At 35.8% G+C, this 23,891-nt stretch overlaps 1 protein-coding gene across 1 annotated transcript in view; it reads right to left on the bottom strand.

Moving 5' to 3' along the window:
- Positions 1-23,891, bottom strand: part of NALF1 (NALCN channel auxiliary factor 1) — a 518,224-nt gene that overhangs the window by 206,640 nt on the left and 287,693 nt on the right. The gene's annotated exons all lie outside the window — the stretch shown is intronic.

The following is a 23,891-nucleotide window of genomic DNA, read 5'->3' as shown; positions in this document are numbered from 1 at the left end:
GTGGTAAGACTCTGAAGTATATACTGAAGCACACACTCTACACACAGGGCAGGGTCTCAGAGAGGCTTAAATCAGTCCATTTTACTGTTACTGACTCTGTGTCACAGTAAAAAGAAGTAATGTAGAAATGGGAATGCAAGATGATAAGGATGGTAGGATGCTAAGGACATATACACATGCATCTGAAATGCAGTGATTAAAGAAAGTACTAAAAGATGATAGAGACTGATTTTACACCCCTGCAAATAATTTATTATTTACACCTACTTCAGCTTCTGGCATGTATGGATCCCAGTCTGAAGCAATTTGCTTTTCCTTTGCCTTATACAGAAAAGCTATTTTATTAATTATAGACTGTGAATTGCATTGGGAAGCTAGGTTTAACAACGTGCATCGCTGCTGTGGTTTCCCAGCCAGGTCTTGGCATGAGAACCTTGCACTATGAGAAGACAGTTTGACCCTATAGGAATCAAAGCTTTGGACAGGAGCTAGGGGATGGATATACTCCCAGATCTAGCCTGAACGTAGTGTTGTGATAGACAAGAGTATAGCAGTCCTTGGAAGATGAAAAAGCCTTTCACAATCTTGCAGCCATGTTGACGGGATTCAGATTTCTGAGAAACCTCAGTATCACGTCTTCGTATCAGTAAAATGAAGGTACTGCTATTTCCCTTGCATTGACCCTCTTTTTGTCTGTTTATAATTCGAGACAAGAAATTATACATAATGGTAAACCATCACCAAGACTAGCTTAAAGATATTTTAAATGTATCAGAGTTTGTTTCTAAAAACACAGCTTCTCAATGATAAGCTTAGCTTTCCAACAGCTGATTTAGGAAGCAGATGCATCACCATATAACTGACACTTATTCAAGATGTTTACGCTTTGTTTCAAGTGTGTTCTATTGCAAGAAACCATCAGTTTTCTTTTTTATTCTGTTAGATTTTCAGAGAAGTAATTTTCTTCTTTTTTCCTTGTGTCTCTTCTTCTGTTGATACTACACACTTCAGTTTAGCAGATGTTTTTTCTTACAACTTCCAAATGATTTCTATTCCCTAGCTGCTTGTTGTGGTGTTCCAGCTAATGACTTTCTTGAAGGAAGGTGGCCAAAACCTTGAAAAAATGTTTAGATCTGCCATAATTAAAAATCAATTTAGAAAATACTTTAATTTTAAATTCCAAAGCTCATGCTAATTCAAAATCCAGTCCCAGCTTAGATTCTAGTACATTTAACTCCTCTGTAAAATACTAGGAAAAATGCATTATCAGTGATATGGACGGGTTGTTTGAGTGCAGTGTATTAATATGGCTCATTGAGAAATGCACAACATTAGTCATTTATCTCATATACCTCTTTTTAAAGCAAAATATAAAGAATATAAATGCATAAATCACTGGGGGTAAGGGATTAACCTGAAGGTAAAAGAAAAAAAAAAGTTGTATATAGCTGAAAATACATTGTAAAAGTTCTTCCTACAAAATAAAACTTGCAACCAGATAGGCAGTATGTGAGCCAATGAAATTCAAGAACAGTGCTCAAATTCAGTGTTTTCTATCTCCATTTGTAGCAGTTTGTACAAATGGAACCTCACTGAGATACAGTGCCGTTAGACCAGTCTAAACTAAAATTTTTTTCACAAATGTACAAAACATAGAATCATAGAATATCCCGAGTTGGAAGGGACCCACAAGGATCATCGAGTCCAACTCCTGGCACCACACAGGTCTACCCAAAAATTCAGACCATATGACTAAAAGCATAGTCCAAATGCTTCTTAAACTCTGATAGGCTTGGTGCTATGACTACATCCCTGGGCAGCCAGTTCCAGTGCGCGACAACAGAGATTATGAAGATCACAATAAAAATTAATCATACATATATGAAATTCTTGTCAATTATATCAATATTCAGATAAGGAGGCAGTTAATCAATAGCTTCCCTGCTAAGAATAAATTATGGTAATAAAAAAAATGGTATGACAATGTAAATATTATTATCCCACATCTTAGGATTCAGATACTGAGAATAAATATATGAAAAATGAGGCCTTATTTAAGATTATTTACAAAAAAAAATGATATATCTATTGGCTTCAGGGTCTGTGAAATATGTTGACTTCCTGTACTGGATCATTATATTTGCTTCATCCTGTTCTTAAAAGATATCATTATGACTATGAAAGCAGTACTTAACAGTTCAATCACTTTTTTTTTTTTTTTAAATCTTTGAAGATTAGTAATCTAATCTTCTTTGAACAACATGACAAAACATACCACTTCATGTAAAAGACAGGTGTCTATGTCTAGTTTATTAATAGTTGCATGTATTTACCATGAATAAACAATGTAATTTCAGTTTAATTAGCAGACAGTAAAGAGTAACTTACTGGTAGAAACAATACACTAAACATTCCAGTATAAGACTTTTTAACAGAATAAAAAGAATAGAATAAATAAAAATTCTTTGTTCTTAAGGATATTATGAGCTAGCACTTTATATGGAAATAATGTATTATTGCATCGATCATTTTACTTAGCAATAAGTTTTAAGATCAGATTTTTCATATACATATTTTTCAAATACAAAAAGGCCTGGCTTTAGGATTGATAATGACATAGGATGGAATATTTTTCTTCTCATCTGTGATTTGAGGAAAACCGCATTGTTAGTGACCAGAAGATGTCCTGTTATCATATAGCTTTGATGTCATATGTAAAAGAAATGCAGGTTTACAGGCAAATTGCTAAGTAATATATATTTTAATATGGGATTTTTTTCATCTAAAATATCAGATACTGAACCAAGGTGATCACAGAAAGGAAAAATGTTTGGCTAGCTAAGGAGAAAAATATTAACTATCAAAATTTTTTTGCAGCCTTTACAAAAAGGAAAGACATGTGAGCACAGTAGTATGCAAAAATGGGCGTACCAGCTCCCATGAGGTATTGTGTCTATAAATCAAGAGCCCTTTCAATATGATTGGAGTCTCTAGATATTGCCACAGTAAAAATAAATAATAATGTTGATTACGATTTATTACAACTCAAAGGATACTAAACAATGTTTTTCATTGTCTAGTTATTTCATGCAGACAAACAGAAGCACACAATATTACAAGTGCAGTTTGTTTTTTATATAATTTTGAATAAAATCTTCAAGTTCTTTGGTCTTCCTTCCCCGCCCCCCCCCCCCCGAGACATTATATTCAGCTTTATAGGCTGTGGCAATTCAGCTACTTGCCTTTTGGGGGAACAAAGTTATCAAGTTATAGCCAATTTCCAGACAGACCAAACAACACCAGCTGCTACGTCTGTTTTTTGGCCAAAAGCCTAGGGTGTGAATGCAATCCACTCAGTGTTTTATGCACAGTCAATGAATGTTTCTTATCTCTTGATTACAATGGTGACTGGTTCTTTTAAGAGATTTAAGCTGAAATATAAACTCTCCTAAATATTCTGACTCAGACTGGTTATTAGAGTGAGTTACTGCTAGCGATTGACAGAATCCAACAACCTTCACAAACTCTTCCCTCTAATATTTAAATGCCTATATTAAAAAACCTCACTGTTGTTATAAACTTCATACTAGGAATTACAGAAGAATGTAATGTTGGCGTCAAAGGTTCTGCAGTGACTGCAGCAACAATTAGACTAGGGGATTGACTATGAGGTTTGCAACAGCCTCTTCTTTGAGATCAATCCTTCAGAACTGTACCTTTGCAAATTTGGAATTATATGTAAACATCATTACCAGTGATGATGAGAGCAAAATAGTGCTTAAATCAATAAGATTTATTACTTTTATTCTGGGTATATTGGGATAATGCCCCACACAGATTTCTGTCTTCCACAGAGAACATAGTCTACTGCAAGTGATTTATGGCTGCATTATAGCAACTAGAAAACGGAAAATTAAGCAAATAAGTGAGCAAAACGCAAAATAATTAAATAATAAAGTTAATTATGCTAAATTATTAAGTATTATTGAATTCAATACTACTTCAATAGCATTAAAATGCCAAAATATTACTTTTTTTCTAACTTTTTAAAGTGAGTTTATGTCCATGGATTAAAATGAATAGGTTAAGTTCTACTAGTACTCAGTACTGGAATTGTGAAGGAAGGCCAAAGTTAAAGCTACTCAAACCACTAGATTTTTGTCATGTTATAGGAAAGTCCAATATTGATATGTTATTTTTTTTCCTCTTTTCCCATGTGATATGGAACTAAAGTTGCTTCAGTCTGTTCCATATACAAGTTTTGCCATTAGCTGAAGAAATTCCTTACTGTAGTAACGCTAACTGCCACAGTAAATGACAGAACAGGAGCTGGAGATGTGTATAGAAAATGATGATTGCCATCATGCATTACTGTTTACTGAACTAGCGCCCTAACAGTCCTGACGAACAACTTGTACCTGAAGGTTCAAGAGAATTTATCCTTGCACAATAGAGTATCACAGCTTTTATCTTCTGCTAAAAATAGTAACATTTCCATCACTTTTACATAGTCCTCCAAAACAAACTCCAATAGATAAACACAGAAGAAACTTTTACATATTTGTTCATTATTCTTCCTTCTTTAGGGGAATTTTTATTTAAGTGAAACATGAGATAGCAAAAAAAAGAGTTTCACTCTGCAAAATGAACCGTATTTGAAAATCAGAGGGAATGCTGCTGAATTTGGCCTGAGATAATGATGTCAGTTTAGAGAAATATGTTTGAATAGCTTAATTTGGGGATACCAAATATTAGATTTAATTATAGAACTCCTACACTGAAGAAAGTATTGGAAAATTATTTCTGAATATGCTTTCAATTATGTTATTTTTTTTCTTAAATTATGAAGCTTCCTTCAGTTTTGGTCCAGACTATTATTTTGTCCAACTAGTACCCTATCAAGAAGTCTAGATCAATTGATACAAGCAATTGCTGGAGTTTATACAGACATAATAGACATTCTATTGGAATTAATAGAAGTTTTCACCAGATAGATATTTTAGTAAAATTACTGTACAATTTTGAGTGCCTGTGTTTACAAAGAGTTGAATAAATTACTTTTTAGCATTCAAAAGAATAGATTGAGGCTAAAGATTCATTATTGTTTGTATGAACTAATTTAACAGCTGTTGATTTGACCACTCAAAGCAATCTCTGAGCATTTATATTCCCCATCTAAAATGGGACTTCTTCACAAGAAGTACATTACTAACCACAAAAATTATCAGATTTGATAGAACATGTCTGAAGTCTGTTTGAAGTGAACAGGGAGACAGAGACTATTGTTAAGAAATGTTCACTAAAACAAATGTATCTGTGCAAACCAGTACTGTTTTACACTGCATTGTGCATTTAAATAGACTGAATTATTCAAATCAGAATCTGACTGATACCTAGGTGCAAATCACATTCCACACAAACCATTCTTTAATAAATAAATAAATAAATTCCAATAATAATGATTAAAAAGCAGCTTTCAATATTTATGATTTCAATCAGTTTGGAAATCAGCTAAAACAGTACTTAAATCCTGAGTTTCAAAGACTCAGGTTTCCAAACTGAAGACATGTTGAAAAGATACTGATGCTTCTTATAAATGCAGAAGTTCCTTTCTACGAGATATTATTGTACGTGTAGCAATTTCAAATGGAAGATGAGCCAAATTTTGAGGAGTGCAAATTTACTTTAGTTAGGTCAATCCCACTAAGCGTTAGGATTATGAAGAATCTACGTAGATGGAGTACCTATTTCTCAATTATCCACTACAATTTTTCCTCCTATTTCATATGAACATCTAGCATTGACTACTGTTTAAGGTAGATTATATGGTTCATAGATTCACCTAATGCAGTTATTACTAGTATATATCCCAAAAAGCTGAAACAAGGATAAAACATTTTGAAATGAAATCTAAATGTGTATAAACACATGCTAATTATTATTGTACTTAGTGGTTTTTTGCCTTATGACAACATAGTAACAGTATTTGTAGTTTTACTTAGTATATTTTTCAGAAAATTCTGATCTCAACATATGAAAATAGATGTAGCTTTTTTACTGAGATTGATCAAAAAAATAAGCAATCACAAATGAAAACATTAAGTACTCAAATAGTATAAGTAGTGTGCTTCTTTTTATTTGTGCACATGCTGAAAGCCACAACCAGACACCATTGTTATTGAAAGACAGTATAATTCAATATGAAAATATCTTCATGAATCTTCTATTAAAAATCTCAGGACTATTAAAGAGAAATCAGTATGAGACTGCTTCAGATCAAGTTATTATAACAGATAATATTATAGCAAGAATCTCCCTGTGTTTTCATGCTTATAATTTGTATGTTACATTTAAAATTAATCTGTTGCAAGATTATTCTTGAAGGTTGTTTCATCAGATAAACAAAAATATTGCATAGGAATTGCCTCTGTTTCAGTCTTAAGTGGACTAAAACAAGACGTTATGAATCTATAGAAATCTATTCTCTAACTTGGAGGGCTAGCAACAACAACAACAGCTTTTTCGTTTGTATTGTTTTGGTGAATTTTTTCCTCTTTGCTTATGTATCTCTGCAAATCAGTTTAATTGACAGACGTCCCCCACACCCTCTTCTAAAGCTCTGCAAGGTAGACTTTATAATTTTTTGCCTTCCTACTGCAGAGGAAATCTGGAGAAGGAAAAGAAAAAAAAAAACAAACCTATTCTGCACAAGTATACTTTGCCCTGAAGGAAAATTTGCGAACATATTTAATGACTCTGTTTATCACGTTTCCTAATATGCATGAAAAACAATGTGATTTCTCTTACAAGGTTCTTTTCCACTTTTTTTTTTTTCCTGCTACAAATTGGTAAAATGTCATTTACTGAGAAATAGGAACACTTCTGAATCTGAAAATGCAAAACTGAATGAAAGAATATCTGGAACACAGTAGTGAAGATTAATGCTCAAAAGTGGTCATATTTTGCTCCTTTGAAGCCAGTCACTTCAAAAAGTGGCAAATCACCATTTTAAAAATACAGGTGCATAAGTACATGAATTTAATAATTGCAAGACAATTTATAACACAACGAAGTTAATTCACCCAAATTCTAATGATCTCATGTGATCGACTACATTTAAAATATTTTTTCTTATTAACTGAGTTTTTCACTTGCAGTATCACATTTAAAGGTATAACATTAAATATAGATTTTCTTTTGTATGTAGTTACCTGTTTTTCTCTTTAACTAAAAGTTGTATTCTTTGTATGATGCTATGTATATTCAACATTTGCTCTAAAACACTGCAGAGAACAAAAGACTATTCATCACTTTAAGCATTAGAACATAAGCTAAATAAATACCAGGAATCACCTTATAAAGACAGACTTTGCATAAATTTCATCAGCATGAAATATGTCACCACAGTAAGCTAGATCTTCAGTTCACATATATTGCTATAAACTGTTAGCAACAGAATTTTCTCCTGGTAAGTGGAGAAATAAGAGTCGTGCACTGATCACAGGGCATGAAAACACAACGCAGCTCAATCTACAGCTGACAGGGAAATTGCTGTTGTTTAAAGCAACAGCTGAGGTAGGCGAAAAAGAACATACATCTCTAATAGAAAAAAAAAAAAAAAAACACAAACATCTAAACCCAGCACAAGCCAGAATCAGATTGGACAACAAGAATCATGAGTGGTCAGCTGCCAAAATATTACAATAAAATTGTACAAAACCAGATTAATGATAGTCATTGGGAATTCAGAACATTAGATAATTCTACAGCAAGCATAAATGATGCTCGCTAGAGGTAGAATATCTGGATAGGAATATTTAATTTGTTTGCAAATATGTTTACTGTACTTGCCCAGGATAATCCTTGAAGTTCTGCTCATACAAATTTAAATCTAAATATTCGGTTGCTATAAAAACATAATACATTAGTTCTCTAGTTTTCTTATTCTGCTACATGTTTGTTAGTATCCTTGTGACTTAAGTCTTCAGTATTTCTCAATATTACTTAAGATTCTTCATACTTACTTAATCTGGAGGATACTTCATTATTACTTTTCCTTAAAGAACCAAGACAAGCTTAAAGAATCTGATACTTACACAGCAACACTAGAAAAATATTGAACTCTTTATTAATAGAATCATAGAAAACCTCCGAAAATAAAACTAGGTAAGTACATTCTGTTGTTCTATGCTTTTATACGCAGTATTAGTTTACAACATCATATCTGCTAAAAAAGAAAAAAAAAAAAGCTGAATTAAACTACCTATTAAAAAGCCATGTTGTTAAATACTACTCTTATGTATAGTATTACCCATATTATTTTGCAAATAACTACACTTACTTATATGGATGGCTGTGTCTCTGAAGACTCAATTTAAATTCCTGGTTTCACAAGGTGAAACAGAAATTATGTTACCAAATTAAAATAAAATAAAACACCCTGACAATCTAGATAATCTTTGCCAGGTGGAGGAGATATCCTTTTCAATCTTTCAATCTTTCAATCTGTTAATCTGTCTATCTACAAGTCTTACGAGGAGCGGCTGAGGGAGCTGGGGTTGTTCAGTCTGGAGAAGAGGAGGCTCAGGGGAGACCTCATTGCTCTCTATAGGTACCTTAAAGGAGGCTGTAGAGAGGTGGGGGTTGGTCTATTCTCCCACATGCCTGGTGACAGGACGAGGGGGAATGGGCTAAAGTTGCGCCAGGGGAGGTTTAGGTTGGATGTTAGGAAGAACTTCTTTACTGAAAGGGTTGTTAGGCATTGGAATGGACTGCCCAGGGAGGTGGTTGAGTCGCCATCCCTGGAGGTCTTTAAAAGACGTTTAGATGTAGAGCTTAGTGATATTGTTTAGTGTAGGACTTGTTAGTGTTAGGTCAGAGGTTGGACTAGATGATCTTGGAGGTCTCTTCCAACCTAGACGATTCTGTGATTCTGTGATCCCCAGGTGAAAACCCTAAAGGAGGGTAATACCTACGCATCCCTGTCCATGTTTCCTCTGTGTAATGAAAGCTGTAGTAGGATGCCAAGGAAGTTTTGAGTGACTGAAATCTTCTACATCCATGTGGCTAAACTCCCATTATTATGTCTGCAGCAACAGGAATTGTGACTGCATTCAAATGTTAATGTGAAAGCTGATCAATGGCTGTTACAAGTAATCTGAATGCCAGTACCTTGCAGACTATTCATTAATATATTAGCATATATATATGACTGGAAGACTGTTCATTTTAACTAGAAGTCTTAACTTTTCACTGATGCATCAAGTACCTGATGAAGATCAATAAATAATGTAAAATTCTTACACAGTCATACGTTTACATTCAAACTGAAGTGTACTCTTTCTCTTGGCATTCTTTAACATAACTCATGTTCTCTCCAATGCTTTTTATTTCTCCCAAACACACTTACCTACATATAAATGATGTGCAAATATGGTTTCCTATTGTCATCCATAATGGCTACATAGCAAAATAAACCACATACAAGTAGACATAAGAAGAAACAGCTCCAAAGCTGACAGTGGGTTTAGACTAAGGGGCAGACAAAGTCTTGCTTTTAACAAAAAGAACTAGACAATGTGAAACTAGAACTAGACAATGTGAAAGCACAGTCAATGAAAGGATTGAGGGAAGAAATGAATAGAGAGAGAGAAATAAAGAAAGAGAGAGAGAAAGAAAGAAAGCTAAGCATTTGGAGAAGTTAGTTATTGTCATTTGCCATTTTTTTGTCTTTTTCAATTTTACATTTTGACCTGTTACATTTGCTTGTTAACTATTTTGCACAATGAAAGCATTCTTATCTCGTATTCTTAAACTATAATAAAAATGGTAAAAATATGTGGTCTCTTAGCAGCAGAAAAACTTGATCATCTCAATTTAACATAAAAGAGTTCTCCTGGTTCTGACATTCAGCAAGCAATTAAAAATAAAGAAAATGAATACATGCTGAATAGATATAGATATAGATATAAGCTAATCTACATGATAAAAGGCATTACATAAGCCTACAGTGAGAATTGGTGTGTGGATAAGATGTATGAGCTAATACCAAGTGCTGCTAGTGTATTCACGTGGTTTAGCTCTGTGCCTCCTAAACAGGACTGTATCAAATCTTGCAAGCAGTATAACCTCATTAGTACAGCTAAAGGACTTAGTCATAACAAATTGTTAACAGTTCTGCAGATTGTTACATTGTATTCAATGTGTTCATTATGTGAAACAGATGTGCCTTAAAATGTGTAAAGATAATGAACATTAAGTGTTAAAGAATGAAAACTTTTGTATTTTTATCTGGATGGAAATTCTTTCAAGCTAGGTTAAAAAAAATGCTAAAAAGTTGTTAATTTTTTGAGTGAATTTCCAGGACATGGTGTCCAAGAAAACATGAGGGAAAATAATTTAACATATTGCCAATTTTTTTGAATCATCCATAAGCACTTTCAGACCAACTTTATACATTATGGTAAAAATTTGCAAGCTTAAGATAGGATTGTGGTATAATAGGGATGGGAAGGGGAGGGGAGGGGAGGGGACAAACTATTTCTGTAAAACAGAGTTTTGCATCCCATATTTAGTAGCAGTGGTAGTGCAAATGAAACTGTCATGAGTCTATGAAGTACAATAAAAACTTCACTGTAAGTGTCAGTTTCACCCGTGAGGAACTTGGTTAATTTGATGATTATGCTGTGAAAAACTACAAATAAATTAGAAATCAATATGTTTTGAGAATGTGTTTAAATAAGAAAAGTAATGGACTCATCTATAATCTAAGGAAAGGGTTTTGTGATTACATAGGGTAATAGTGGAATTATAAGTGAACTGCAAGGGCAAGCAAGTAGAAGATGGAAAGGCACAATATAGAGTGATATCGTTGACTAAGGAGTGGAAGGAAATGGTAACTGAGTTCAGAACTGAGCTCAGCTCAGAACCTGAAGAGGAAGAAAGAAGATATTTTGTTCTTATCTTCAAACCTGAAGTGAATTCCAAGAAACTTTAAGACAGTGATTAAAAAACTAGGTTTTATTTATTTGTATTTAAATGTGATGTATCTTTATATAGCTGTCAGGGTCATTGCAGCTCTGAAATAACACTGCCTCTAAAAGAGGTAAACTGAACAAAGCCATTTGTGGTGGCATCAGAAATAATTACAATCACGTTCCCCTGCCAATGTCCCTGCAGAGTGAATACAAATATGTGTGAAATGTCATCATGTCATTGTCTGAATTGTGTAAAACTTTCTATTACTTTAATCTAGTAGAATGCTTGAGAACTGATGACAAGAAGGAAACCCTGAGCAAGAAAATTTCTGCATGCCAGGTGATACAATAGTAAAGCATTCTCCACTATAGAGTAGTAAAGAATTGTTTCTTTAGGGGAAAAAAAATAAAATAGTAAAATAATAATAACAATAATATAAAAGGCTAAAGCCATTCAGCATAACACAGAACAACAAAAGCTAAAATTAGACGTGTTAATAAATTACTACCTTCAAGTCCACCATTAAATAAGACAAGGGAAAGAAAAAAAATTAAAATTACTGTTGCTTGGATCTTTGGTTTCAGTTTCCTATTCTGTTCAATTAAAACACCTAGAGAGGATTTTTTTTTTTTTTAGTAGTCATTGGTTTAAGGACAAGATCTGGGACTTGAAACAGAAAGCCATTCCATTATTGCTGAGCACTCTGTGTCTTAGAAGATACAGAACAGTATATTTTATTTATTTATTTATTTTTATTTCAAAACAGCATGCTGCGACTAGTTGCCAGAGTCACAGATTAGCCTTCTCTGATGAAATGAAGTGTCCGAACTCTTCAAGTTAAGAAAATAGGAACCAAGTTAAGCAACCTAGATCCCCTATTGGTTAGAAAAATATCTAATTTTACCAGAAGTTGATAGTTGCACCTCTCATCTCCATTTTATAATCAAGGAGTAATTCCTATTCCTGCCTTTCAAGCATGCTTACAAGCAGCAACCCATAGGAATAGGAGGATCCCAAGAGCACCTCCCTCCTAACAACCTTAGCTAAGATATGTACAAGCAAGGAGAGGACAGGAGTTCTGTTTTATCACTCTTGTTTATGTTAGCTGACTAACTTCATGCATCTACCTTCTCAGTGCAAGAGTTTTTTTTTTTTTTATAGAATAACCTTCCGAGACTGCACTAAAGAGCAGGGAGTACTAGAGTTTGCACCACTTATGTCCAAAAATTTTCAGATATTGCCATTTCAGACTTTCAATTTTTCTTGGAACTTGAAAGTTCTGCTTCAAAATGTTCATCAAATTGCTTTACTTCTGAAATAACTAGGTGAATTGCTTCTATTTTCACCTCAAAGCCCAACAAGAAAACATAACTATATATTCTTAAAAGCAGGTTTTCTGATTTCTTGATTTGTCAAGATTGTCTTAATTTACCATGCTTCTCCACATTCATCATACTTACTGAACTCTGAACATGTTGGCACTCCTCAAATTTCAGCTACAACTTTTTTATTTTATTTTATTTTATTTTATTTTATTTTATTTTATTTTATTTTATTTTATTTTATTTTATTTTATTTTATTTTATTTTATTTTATTTTATTTTATTTTATTATTTTATTTTATTTTATTTTATTTTATTTTATTTTATTTTATTTTATTTTATTTTATTTTATTATTTTTCAGTGAGGAGGTCCTAGCTAGTTCTTCCAAAATTCTGACAGCACAGATGAGAAGATTTGTCTTCTTTCTAATAGGATTTAAACTCATACTTCCTCCTTTTTCTGCTTCATTCATTCCTATCAAGTGTCCTAACACAACTAGGTTATAGGCCACATTCAGGGAATGGCATCAATGGGAAAGAAATGTCACATTTGATCTCTTCTGTTCTGTGATAACATACAAATAGTTTGAAAGAATTTGAAATTCACTACACCAAGACAGAAAAAGAAATATGATAACAAATGTAGGATAGTGATTATCACATATTCCTGGAAACTCTGGGTTCTGACCTAGTCAGACCTATCAGAAAATACAGAAAAATATTGCAAATCAAGGATCAAAAGCAGCCCCCCATCACTTTCCCATGTTATCGATGGTTACCCAAGCAAATACTGAAGTAGTATGCAATGAACTTCTCAGCTGTGTTTTGTAACCATGAGACCACATTTCTTTTGTCTGCAGGCACTGGTCATCATTTATTTATGCTCATTAAACTTAAATAAAATAATGAGTTCTGTCATCCTGGTGGTCATCATTAGTCAGATTTTATGTCCCAAAGAACCTTCCTGGTTAGACCTGCTGTTATGCACCCCTCTTCTCACGCAGCCCAGAAGTCACCACTTCACCTTCACACAAATTAAGCAGTGAACTCATAACCACATTCAGGAAATTTCCTCTGTGCTAAAAACAGGGAGACCTGAAATCCACTTTCCTCTGAAGAATACCTTACAACCTCTGATATATTTCACCTTTCATTACAGAAGAAACATCACAAAAACTAGCAGATGTTAATCACGGAATCACAGAATCATCTAGGTTGGAAGAGACCTCCGAACAGTCCATTAGGATAACCTCAAAAGACCATTACAGCTTCCCTCACTGGCCTATGCCTCTTTTCCTACATGGACTCCTCTAGACATAGATTCACACACACAAACCCCACCCCCCCAAAAAAAATGAATAAATAAAAAAAAAAAAAGTGAAAAGCAAAAGTGAAAATCAAAAACGTTTGGGCAGCAGTGGACTTGTAAAATCCATAAATTTTACTCCTCCTAACTTTGCTTAGCAACTGTTATGAAGATTGGTGGTACTCAGGTTGGAATAGCTCCTCCCTAATGTACTACATGTTTTAATACACCATTAGCACTGGTCTGCCATGTATCTGTATATCTGTATCCATTTTCTCTTATATCCCTGCTGCTCTGCAACAGTAGTAGTGGTCTTTATCCATTTTTATACTATCAGAATAGCTTGTTTAACTTTAAAAATATGATTTCCACATGCAATTACTGGATGGATCTGTCCCTTAACATTACTTATTTAACAAGCCATTATTCAGTCCTGACTCTAAACAACAATCCATTGTAAGTATTTGACTAATGATTTTAGTTAGACTGTTAGCTATCTTTTCCCCAGAGCATTCAGATGAAATACTCAAGGGCCCCTATATTGATGTTCTGTAGTTGTGAAAGGCAAGCAACTATCCAACTCCAAAACTTTAGCAAGGCTTAGGTGAATTTAAAAACACAGTTTGATTTGCCCATTATATTTCAAGTCTACATGCTATAGGTTCCATTCTTTAGGAAATTATGCTTTAGGTTTGTTGTTTATTTTATTTTTTTCCCTCTATCTCCATCTTTTTTTTTCTTTTTTTCTTTTTTTCTTTTTTCTGTAGTGTTTGTATCCAAAATCTTAGGCACTTTCTCAAGTAGTATATTTACCCAACCTATAGTGTGCTGTCCTACTTTAAATTGTAATACTTATTCCTGTGCTACTAATATATTTAGTTACAGTGCCCTATAAGAGTCAGAATGTGTTTTATTATTTAAACCATAAGCAATTTTCAGCATTTCAGGGATGGTTTTATCCTACAACTGAAAAATTGCCTGCCTATTACTTGACGTTAGTGTTAAAAACAAAAACAAAACAAAACAAAACAAAACCAAAAATAAAAACAACCCACACTTTCTTTTCTCACTCTGAAATTAAATAAATCAGCATTCAGAAGTTAACAGCGATTAGGTTTAGCTTTGCTTAGACGAATGCTTCCTGACTGAAGAGGTGATTCTAAAGTTCGGATTTTTACAAGTGTAGAAAGCCACTTCATTTTCTCTTGTGGAAAGTGATTATGTGGACAACTCAGAGGACATTCAGTTTGTGTGGAATCCATGGTGTTTCAAGGCAGTCTGAAATTCATGAAGAGTTATTTTATTGACTAATAAGTTTCATTTTTGTCAAAGGAGTGGAATTTAAGTATGTTTATTTAATGACAATGTTGAAAAGAAGAATACAGCTATGAGTGAGAAGATAAGTGAAAAAGTGCAACGATGGATGCCACCTGGGGTTATCATCCTTTATATCTTTTCCCAGACCATGCAGCTATAGGTCTTTCGAGCACACCTCTAAACATTTGGTCACTTGGATTTGAAGGCAAACCACTCATGGTTACTTTGGCTGTCAACTTTAAAAAACAACCAGGTCCCTACACCCTTTGTGTTTAGCATATGCCTCAGCAACAAAGACATCACACTACTACAAAATGTTAAGCTGTAGCAATGGGCGTAATGACCTATATAGCCTGTCACATCCTGCAGAAAGTTATGTGCAGTGATGTATCAGATTTTGTTTTCCTCTCTGACCATACAACTCTCTGTTGAAACATTTTTTACAATTGAATAGATTGCCTGGGAAATTGGATTACAGTTTACAAGCAGTTTTTCACTTAAAAAAAAAAACAGAGCTGCTGCAAAAGCATTTGAATTTATACATTATGTGCTGCACAGTACATTGTACATTTCTGGAAGTGTCAAGCACTACGCTGCCTATATTACTATTGACATCTGTTATGCAAGGTATGCTATTGCACTCCAGACTATTACGTGCACTGTTATTATATAGCAGCACATCCTTTTGCTCATGTATTTTAACACTAGTTTTATCTGGTAGAGTATGTTCTTTTGGGATTCTAATTTTCCAGAAAGGCTTTAGACAGAGTGGGGAATAAAACAGAGCAACACCAATTTACTACAAAATATTATATCAAAATATTCAAATTCCTATTTAATTCAGTCAAATGGAATGATTGATACAGATAGATATAGTGGCTAATCAGGTATTGGATATGCAGGTATGCATAGTTTGTTTTTCTTTTTTCTTTTTTTTTTTTCCCTTTTACCAATAATAAAAAAAATGAATTTATTCACACTGAACCACCGGGAATTTCTTTCAGGTAGACCAGAAACTATGTTTAATATTATCACATTTATTACAGTGAGCTTTTGAATGTAGGAAGATTTCATGTTACATAGAACAGACTATGCTTAAATTACATGTTAATACATATTTTTTGATATTTCCAGAATTGCCCAAACTGAGGAAAGATTTTGTTCACCTTAATATACCCAATGGAATAGACAAATGTTGGACAAGAATAAACCATCTGTTTAAATATTTAAGAGATCCAGGAAGAACACAAATTAAAGGAAGCATTGGTTTGATGTCCTTTGATGATCTGAGACAATTATTTGTTTTGATAGATCATTAAAGTCTGTTAACAGATCTTGTGCCATCAGCTCCTTTTCCTAGTTAGTACTAGAGCATGGACGTGAATGGAGATGATCAGTCTGACCTGTCAGTACATTGCTAGGAGCAGGAGACACCAGAAAACTCCTTCTGTTCCTAAATCTATACTGCCACAGCAGAAAGGAAGATTTCTGGTACAGTTTTCTAGCATTTTGTTAGCTTCTTTAAAAAAGTATTTATATTCTGATATTCTGCACTGTTAACAGCCTTGCTGTAAACACTGAGTTTTTAGGTGTACAAAATTTTAGCTGCACTGAATGTTTTTTAATATACTGGTTTTAAAAAAAAAAAAAAAAAAAAAAACAAAAAAAAACCCACGAAGTGAAATGGCTAGAAATTGTAGAAATTGTCAGTTTATTTTAGTTCCCTATATAGCACTGTCCCCTCAATAGGGACCCTATGTGCTATCTTCTGCGCTCCCCTGTTGGCAAGACCATGCTCTTAGAGAAAAAAAAAATAATACAGGGAACTTCTGAAATGCCCCAAGAATAGTTATTTTGCTTCTTTTTCCCCCCATTAATGCAATAATAACATAATAATCAGTTACTGTTGAGTTAAATATGGGAGTTCCAACTTTGCTCTAACTGAAGATATTCATTTGAACTTTCAGTTCTGCTTCCCACATTTTGACCAGGTCAAGTACACTAGTTGCACAGCCTAAAGGTAACAAACTTATTTTAACAAGATATTCCACCCAGGCACAAAAAATCTCTCCTATGATGTGCTCCTATTAAAAGTTTCTTTTTCAAGTAGCTGGCATTTTCCTTTCTTCCCAGCTCTAATTATCTTCTAAATATTTCTCTGTGATTGGGCATTTGCTTTTCTTATATTAAACTGATATTATCTTAAAAGGAATGAAAAAAATATTTTATAGGACTTATTCTTTAACTCCCTGTGACATACCAAAACTAACTGAAGCAACTGTGACAATATTTATTCTAGTTTCTTCAGAGCTTGCTGAGAAGTATTTCATCCAAACCTGTGCTTACATTGACAATTTATTCATCTTTTCTTTCTCATTTCTGTTTCAAATGCCACTTTTTATTTTTTTTCTTTAACTATTAGATTACAGATCTATTAGATCACTAAATTGAGAAATAGCCTTAATCAGGATATTTCCTAAGGAATGGAATTAAACCTAATGATACTTATCAGCAAGAACTGCTGCTTAATTGGGATAGTAATTCACTTAACTGGGATGCCTGTAGGTTGTTCTCTGTAATCAGATAAGGACATCTGATCCTTATTTTCCTAAGAAGGATATCAGAAGTGCTAGTTCTAGAAAGATGTTTTAATTATATCAATGTAGCATTTCAAGTGTGATCCCTCATTTAAATTGATGTTCACCATGAGGCAGCACTGTACTCATTCTCACAGGATAGGCTATAGCATGATTAACATCCTTTCAGGCATAGAAGACAGAAGAGGTGATATCCTGAACTTTCCCTAACCCTTAAGGCAGGGTAAAAAGGAAAGCAACTTATGGAATGAATGAACCTCAAACTCATTCATGAAGCCAGCTGATTTCATGATCTGCTTTAACAGCAAAATCACATAACCAGCACTGGACTAATGGATTAGTCTAATTACAACTAATAATGACTGGAGGATGACTAATGTCAGCTAACGCATCATTCTTAGAAGGTCCCTGATGATGCACATATGCAACAAGAACTTTGGTAATGCTTCAATGAGCTGCAGTCATTTTATAACTGCAGTGTGGACTGTCTTCTCTGAGCTGTTTAGAAGATGCTCTCTGGAATGGTGGTATTAAGAGTGGTTAGGAAAATGTTTCAATATTCTACTTTAATTCACTGTATTTTAGCTCACTTGGTCAAATATAACAAGTTGATCTGCTGACAGAAGATTATTATTTTCAGTTCCTTAATGAGACAATAGCTTTTAGATAAGTAGGACAACAAAAAGCTACTTCACATCAAAATAGTGTTTTGCTAATTATACTCCACCACAGCATTATGCAGATGAAAGTATTCAGCCTCTAAGTAGTAGACATAATGGAACCAATCATGCAAAGCATCAACTGTCAAGATAGAGGTTGTTGCAATTAGGACTAAAACAAATGAAAACCAAAACTTTATTATTATTATTATTATATTTTTTATTATCATCCTTTTTACTGCAGGTAGAGTGCACCAGTGTTTGGGAGCATATAACTAATGAGCAATCCATTCTTGATTTTTCTCATTCTGGAAAGTCACTGTTACTCTTTTTATTCAGTGGAATGTCTTGTTTTTTCTTGGAGGTCAGAAATTTGCCACATCCAAGCCTGGTGCTCAGGGTCCCTGGGAATGAAGGGAATGAAGAATGACTGATTCCATTAGTACAGATCATTCATCAAGGCATTTGCAAGCAAGTAAGAATGACAACAAACATGAAAATGATACTTTATAACATGCAAAGTTAATGACTGTCAGCCTAATTTCAAAGATCTTAGAAAGCAATTACTCTTTCTTTTGATTTTCATTCTGCAATGGACATTTTTGTTTCATTACACCAGACTGGGATGAAGACCATTTGCAGGCATTGTCTGAAATTTTAATGAAAAAATAAATTAATAAAATCTGGATATTTCCATAATGCAGACCTACATTTCTTTCCCTCTCTCTTTATTTCCCTCCAGCTACTGATGTAAGATTGATAACTGTTCATTGGATTAACATGGATTCACAACAATTTGCATGAAGAGAACTGCAGTTTCTCAGATGGGGAAAAGATAATATTAGCTTATAAGAGTGATCTGATGGCCATTTGTGCCTCAGGTGCTTAGGTTATGCTTTCCACTCGGCAATCTTGACCCAACAATAACTAACAGAGTCCAAATGTCTTCATTACAGGACCTCACAAATAAACATAAAACAGGCATGAAGGTGCAAAACTATGCAGATAAATTTGAAGAAGTATCTGTACACTGAATCATATAGTTATTCTTTTTGGTCCTAGTGCTACTGACTTCACCCAACATAGCATTCTCCACCTGACTCATTCACCCAAATAAAACAAATTATTTCTGTTTAACAGTTCAATTTCACTGATACATTTTGGCACACATGTCTAGGACAACTGAATAAAGGAAACCCTTTATTCAACCCTACTTTGAGGTTTATCTTTTCTAGCTTTTAGAGGTTGATCAGGATTTTGAAATGACTATGTATAACAGGGGAGATTTTGAGCTACCCAGGCTCCCTCTAGCAGCCTCCAATATTGTAAAAAAAGGGGATGTGAAGTTCTGGCAGCTCTTTCTTCCAGGGGACTAGACCTGCTTCCGGCTCCTTCCCCTGTCAGAGCTCATTTAAATTCCATGTTTGTGTTCTTTACAAAATATCTAATACGAATGGAGCAAAGGCTCCTTGATCTTACTGTCAGATACGTGTATCAAATCAAGAACATGGAAGGTCTCTAAAATCTCCAAAAAATGATAATTCTTTGTGGCATATGGATATACCATTCAGTTCTTTTTGAGCATGAACCTACCAATATTTTTTTCTCACCTTTGAACTCTCTGTGGGAGCCATTTGAAGCACATACATGTGACAGGACAGAGGTTGGATACTTCTTGCTCTCTATTTCAATCATCCTTATCAAGCAGCAATATGCTAGTCATGGTAATCTATTTAGGATGTTTAAGATTGGTACTGTCCTCTCAGAAAGGCATGTGAACATTAAATATACTGTTCATTAAACCGCAGAGTCCTATTACTCAGGAGCACATTGCTATTGTATTGGAGATATATCTCAAGTGCTTATAAAACAATGCTGAAGATTTTGTTTTAATTTCAGAGGAAATACACAAAGTGAAATCCTCTATGACAGAAGATGACAGAGTATTTTTAAGTGGTTTTATTTCGATAAAAGTTTCATTGTAAGATGATAATGTCAGGCAGAAAAAGACATTTAATTTGGGTAAAAGGTATTCTGTCTCATTGCTGTAGAAGGAATGCCATTCCTACAGTAAATCATATCTCTCAGATAGTAATTCAGAGCACACTGAGAAGGCCAGCCTCACTTAAATCATTACTGATGATCCAAATACAAGTACAGATGCAGTTATTTATTAATCATTGTTTATTGAATAATAGTAATATCTTAATTATCATTTTTAAAAGTTATTTTTCTGGTGAGTTTCACAGAACCTTGTCAAGTTTGGGGGGGGGGAGGGTTTGTTTGTTTTTCTCTCTCTGAGTTACTTTTGGACAACGTATACTCTTTTGTATTAAACCTAAAACTGTTCTGAAGAGTATATCTTCATCCACTACAAAAGTGCTGTAATTGTTGTAAGTGCATTGTTAATTCGGGAAGATGTTTTTCTTTTCTGTGGAACAAATGGGACAAAACGGTAGCTTTATTCCTTTCCCAGAGTTATGATATCACTGGTATTAATGATACTTGGTAAGATGAGTTGCACAACTGGAGTGAGTGCTGTGATGGAGAGCTATTGGCTGTTCAAGAGAGATAAACAGGGCAGGCAAGGTGGAGTTGTTGTGTGGTATGTAAGAGAAAGATTAGACTGTTCAGCCTTTGCTACTAGGGATGACACTGTAGAAAGCCTCTGGGTGTGGATTAAGAGGGTGGACAGCAAAACAGGTGTTGTTATGGGTGTCTACTATTGACCACTCACCCAGGACAATAGCATGGACGAGCTATTCTACAGGCAATTGGGAGAAATCTCCGGATAAGTTGCCCTCATCCTTAAGAGAGATTTCAACTGCCTAGACATAAACTGGGAATATCATACTTCTGCAACAAACAAATCTGGGAAATTCCTAAAGCATGTTGAAAATAACTTCATATCACAAGTGAGACAGGTAGAATAGGTGACCTCCTAGATTTATTATTTGAGGATACAGAAGGTCTTGTGGAAGAGGTGATGGTAGGTGGCTGTCTTGGCCACAGCAAACATGAAATAGTCGAGTTCATAATTAAAGGTGTAAAGAATAAAAAGGTCAGCAGAGTTACTACCCTGGACTACTCAGGGAGTTACGGAGAAGATTATGCTGGGGAGTATTGAAAGGCATTTAAAGAACAAAGCTATTATCAGGCATGGTCAACATGAGTTCATTAAGAGAAAGTTCTGACTTACCAATTTGATCTCAAAGAATCAGAGAATCAGAGAATCACAGAATAGTAGGGGTTGGAAGGGACCTCAAGAAATCATCGTGTCCAACCCCCCTGCTAAAGCAGGTTCCATAGAGCAGGCTGCCCAGGTAAGTGTCCAGATGGGCCTTGAATATCTCCAGAGAAGGAGACTCCACAACCTCCCTGGGCAGACTTTCCAGTGCTCTGTCACCCTCACCTTGAAGAAGTTCTTTTGCATGTTGGCGCGGAACTTCCTGTGCTCCATTTTGTGGCCATTGTCCCTTGTTCTGTCCCCACAAACCACAGAAAAGAGGTTGGCCAAATCCCTCTGTCTCCCACACTTCAGGTATTTATAAACATTGATGAGATCCCCCCCTCAATCTTCTTTTCTCCAGGCTGAACAGACCCAGGTCTCTCAGTCTTTCCTCATAGGGAAGATGCTCCAGGCCCCATATCATCTTTGTGGCCCTCCTCTGGACTCTTTCCAGGAGATCCCTGTCTTTTTTGTACCGGGGAGCCCAGAACTGGACACAGTACTCCAGGTGAGGCCTGACCAGAGCAGAGTAGAGGGGGAGGATCACCTCCCTTGATCTGCTGGCCACATTCCTTTTAATGCACGCCAGGATCCTATTGGCCTTCTTGGCCACCAGGGCATGCTACTGGCTCATGGTCAACCTGTTGTCCACCAGGACCCCCAGGTCCCTCTCCTCAGAGCTCCTCTCCAGCAGGTCTTCCTCCAGCCTGTACTGATACATGCGGTTGTTCCATCCCACGTGCAGGACTCTACACTTGCTCTTGTTAAACCTCATTTGGTTACTTCCTGCCCAGCTCTCCAGCCTGTCCAGGTCTTGCTGAATGGCAGAACAGCCTTCTGGTGTGTTGCCCGCTCCTCCCAGCTTTGTGTCATTGGTGTACTTGCTGAGGGCAGACACTATTCCCTCATCAAGGTCATCGATGAAGATGTTGAAAAGGACCGGACCCAGCACCGACCCCTGGGGAACACCACTAGTCACAGGTCTCCAGCCGGACTCTGTGCCGCTGATCACCACCCTCTGAGCTCAGCCAGTCAGCCAATTCTCAACCCACCTTACTGTCCACTCGTCTATCCCACACTTTCTCAGCTTTGCTAGCAGGATGTCGTGGGAGACAGTATCAAAAGCCTTGCTAAAGTCAAGGTAGATGACATCCACTGCTCTCCCCACAACTACCCAGCTGGTGATGCCTTCATAGAAGGCTACAAGGTTGGTCGAGCACGACTTCCCCTTGGTGAATACATGCCGACCTTCCTCATAACCTTCTTCTTTTCCAATTGCTTGGAGATGGCATCCAGAACAAGCTGTTCCAACACCTTTCCAGGAACAGAGGTGAGACTGACTGGCCTGTAGTTTCCCAGATCTTCCTTCTTGCCCTTCTTGAAGACCAGAGTGACACTGGCTATCCTCCAGTCTTCAGGCACCTCTCCTGTTTTCAGGACCTTTCAAAGATGATAGAGAGTGGTTTGGCGATCACCTCCACTAACTCCCTCAGCACACATGGATGCATCCCAACGGGACCCATGGATCTGTGTGCGTTGAGCGCACTCAGATGTTCCTGAACCACTCCCTCATCAACCACAGTGGAGATCTCCACTTCCCAGACTCTTTCTCCTCCCTTCAGGGTCCAGGAGTCCCGGGGGGGGGGGGGGGGGGAGGGGGGGGGAGTCTTTGAAGCAAAGATCAAAGCAAAGAAGACATTCAGTATCTCTGCGTTCTCAGCGTCCTCCATTATCAGGAGACCCACCATGTTCAGCAGGGGACCCACATTATCTCTAGTCTTTCTTTTACAGTTTACATACTTAAAAACAAAGAAACAAACAAAAACTTCTTATTATCCTTTATGTCTTTTGCAAGTTAAGTATCTCCTTCTACAATAAGGTCACCTGCTTAGTGGATGAGGTGGTGGATGTAATCTTTCTGGATTTTAGTAAGACCTTATTACCATCCCTCACAGCATCCTTCTGGATAAATTGACCAGCTGTGAGTTGAACAGGTTCCTGCTATGCTGGGTGATGAACTGGCTAAATGGTAGAGCTGAAAGTGTAGTAGTGAATAGGGCTACATCTGTCTGCCGGATGGTCAGTAGCAGTGTTCCCCAGGGCTCAATTCTAGGGCCAGTTCTGTTCAACATTCTTATTAATGTTCTGGTTATAGGAGTGGAATGCATCCTTAGCAAGTTTGCTGATGATACTAAACTGGGAGGTGTTATTGACTCTCTAGAAGACAAAGGCTTTATAGAGGAATCTGGATGGATTGGACCATTGGACAATCAGCAATGGCATGAACATTAACACAGGTAAAAGCCAGTTTTTGCACCTAGGACAGAGTAATGCTGTACTTGGAGATGAGTGGCTAGAGAGCAGCTCAGCGGAAATGGATCTGGGGGTGCTGGTCAACAGTAGGATCAACATGAGTTAGCAATGTGCCCTGGCAGCCATGAGGGCAAAACACATTTTGAGATGTATTAAACAGCATATCCAGCC

Source organism: Anser brachyrhynchus (assembly GCF_964034855.1).
Source record: "Anser brachyrhynchus genome assembly, chromosome: 1".
NCBI classification, from domain to species: domain Eukaryota; kingdom Metazoa; phylum Chordata; class Aves; order Anseriformes; family Anatidae; genus Anser; species Anser brachyrhynchus.
The sequence above is the reverse complement of the archived record's forward strand: the minus strand, read 5'-3'. Positions and strand labels throughout refer to the sequence as shown.